We start from the raw sequence: 3,353 nt of genomic DNA on the forward strand, positions 1-3,353 counted from the left end.
GGTCAGGGTCAAGTCTATCCCTCTCCTTCCAGGACCCAGGCAGCACACGTGGTTCTCAGGAGCAGGACAGAAAGAGGGACGGGGGCAATTGGCAATGCCCCTTAAGGCCTCCAGTGGAAACTATCACACTGTCACTTCGGCCTGCATTTTTGGGGGTAAATAAAGACACATGACCAAGCTCGACACCACTGGGCAGAGCTGGTGATGAATACTTGCTAACCAACAGTACACTTTATTACTGGGATTTAGGGAACCCTGGGTCCAGTGGGTTTTAAGCTGTTCTCGGAAGCACTCTCCGATGCCCCTGGGCCACAGTGAACTCAGGGGTGTGAGGGGTACAAGTGGACAAGGCTCCAAGACCTCCACCTTAAGCAACAGCGCCTCCACTGAATCTGTTGGGTTGCCATATACGTTTTAATTTGAAAAGTGCTTTTCCTTTTTAAATCACTGGTTTAATACAAGTTCCTCATATTACAGAGAGGGAGACTGAGACTTCCAAAGGAGACATGAATGAGGCTGATCAGTGAGCTGGGGACATATACCCAGCAAGAGAACTCTTCAAACGGCGCCCAGGTCAATATGTATTCATATAGTCATTCAACCAACATGTGCCGCCCAAAAACTCTGGGCCAAATTTTGACCATCATAGCACCTTTTTTCATTCAGTCTATACTTTGACAACCTACTTTGTGCCTCATTCATTCATTCATTCATTCATTCAACAAATGTTTTCTGAGGGCCTACTATGTGCCAGGCCATGCTACAGGAACTGGGGATAGAGCAGTGAACAAAGCCGATTTTCTGACCCCATGGAATTTGCATTCTAGGGGAGACACAGAGAATAAATAACATAAACTACTCATATACAAAGTGTGGACAGTGCTATGAAGGAAGAAAAAGTAGAGAGAGAGAGAGAGTCAGGAGTGCCAGCAGGGTTGGCTGGCCTTTGGCCTCTTTGAATAGATGAGATTTAAGCAGAGACCGGGTGAAGTGAGAGACGAAGTCAGGTGTATCTGGAAAAAGAGGCAGTGGGCAAAGCAGGGACAAAAGCCCTGAGGTTTGTGCACAGCTGGTGGGGGGTGGGGGGTGCACGACAGGAGGCCTGAGTGGGAGTGGGGAGGGGCAGAACCTCAGAGGGCCCAGGACGGAGCTCAGGTGTTTTGCTGAAGGAAGTGGGAGGCTTTCGATGGTCTGCATCAGGCGGGGGTGGGGGGAGGGGAGGGGGAGATCTGATCTACCGCGTCCTCCAGGCACAGACCTTGAGAAGAACCAAGGCAGGGAGACCTGAGAAGGAGGCTCTTGGTACTGTTTACAGGGTTTCCCACGGCTCAGAGGGCCTGGGGGCTGGTTTCCGTGTGTGGCCAAGATAATCCCAGCCTTTACCCCACTTCTCAGAGGGTGTAGCCCTAGGAGAGAGCCAGAACAGCAGATATTTGTCCCCTTGGGGCAGCAGATTGTGACTAGGAGGGGCAGGACCCAGTAAGCAGGACAGTGCCAGCTTCCAAGGACTGACTGATGGCAGAAGAGCACACTTCCTCCCCAGTGCTGCCAAGCTCTTGAGTACCCTCATTGGCTGGAATTCTGCCCTGGGCTGCTGGCTGGGCTGTCAGTGCCTCCCAGGTGCCGGCCTCTCAGGAAAACTGCCCAGCATGACAGGGCCACTGCTCTGTGATTCTAACCACGCTCCGGCCCAGCAGCCTTCGCCACCTAATCGCTCCCCTGACCCTTCATCTCTCCATCAATCTCCCTGCCCCGTTCCTCCCCTTGAAAAAGTCCTTGGAAGGGTGGGTTTTCTTTTCCTCATTTTCTTTTTACCTGGTTATCTCCTTCTAACCTCAGTTCATTGGCCCTTCTCCAGGAAGGCTTCCCAAGTGTCCCCCACTTTGTGCTCCCCTCATTATGTACTCCAGTAGCTCTTCCCAAAGTTTCAAGGTTCCCTTCCCCTCTGATTATTTGGTTGATGTCCATCTGTCCTACTCAATTATGAGCTCTATCGGGGCTGGGCTTCATTTTGGAGGTGAGCTCGGGGTCACAGTTGTCTTCCCCAGTCCAGAAAGTCCCAGATACATAATAACTCAGTAACATGAGTTCCCTGCCTGTCAAGGCTGCAGGTCCTGTCTCTCCCAAGGATTAGGACCTGATGGCTAGGAGCCACGTTGGGATTGGGGTACTGGGGATATTTTTTTTTCAATTTTTTGTATGGTGGCAAAATACACATAACAAAATTTATCATGTTAACCACTTTTAGGTGTACAGTTCCGGGGCATTAAATACATTCTTATCATTGTGTAACCGTCCCCACCATCCACCTCCAGAACTCTTTTCATCTTGCAAAACTGAAGCCCTGTGCCCATTCAACACTAACTCCCCATCCCCCACCCCCTTAGCCCCTGGGAAACACCGTTCTACTCCATCTCTATGAACCTGACTATCCTAGGCACTTCATATGGTACAATTGTATTTTTGTCCACTTGTGTCTGGTTTACTGTGCTGAGCATAACGTCTCCAAGGCTCATCCATGTTGTAGCCTGTGTCCAAATTGCCTTCCTTTTCAAGGCTGAGTAATAGCCCGCTGAATGGATCTATACCAGCTGCCATGTTGGGTGGACACACAAGCAGCCATGAGAGGCCCACATGGCGAGGCCCAGGGTCCCCAGCCAACAGCCAGTGTCAGCTGTCAGCCATGTGAGGGAGCCACCTTGGAAGTGGATCTTGAGCCCTGGCTGACATCTTGACTACAACCTCGTGAGCGACCCTGAGCCAGAACCAGCCAGCTAAGCCGCTCCCAGACTCACAGAAACTGTGTGAGATAGTAAGTGTTGATTGTTGTTTTAAGCCACTCAGTTTTGGGGTAATTTGTTACACAGCAACGGATACTCGATATAATCGCCACCTAATTCTGCCAAGTTTAGCTGCCACGGGCCTGTGGCTGCTTCTCAAAGTCAGGTTGATCTTCAAAGAATGACGATGCGCCCTGCCCTCACAGTGGCTTTGCGGAAAGGATGTCATCCAGTGTGGATTAACAGGTTGGTCTTATGGGGACTTTGGAGTTTACAATGACAGAGCGGAGGTGAACGGGCTGTGCAGGACAAACAGAGAGCAGTGAGAGGAGGCAAGTGAACAGCACCCAGGCTCTTTCCACCCTCAGGGCCCAGCTGCCTTTGGGCCCTGAGAGTCCGGCTGGGCTGGAGTCTGGCCTCTGCTGCTTGCATGCCGCCTGCCCCTGACAGGGGACTCAGCCTCCTAGGCCTCAGGTTCACTGTTTGTTTAATAGACTTAGCTGACAGCACCTTGCAAGGTTGACAGCCTGTTCCCCCAAGAGCAGCCAGAAGGATCTTTTAAATTGCAAATCC

Source organism: Hipposideros armiger, unplaced genomic scaffold, assembly GCF_001890085.2.
Source record: "Hipposideros armiger isolate ML-2016 unplaced genomic scaffold, ASM189008v1 scaffold_1486, whole genome shotgun sequence".
Taxonomy (NCBI): domain Eukaryota; kingdom Metazoa; phylum Chordata; class Mammalia; order Chiroptera; family Hipposideridae; genus Hipposideros; species Hipposideros armiger.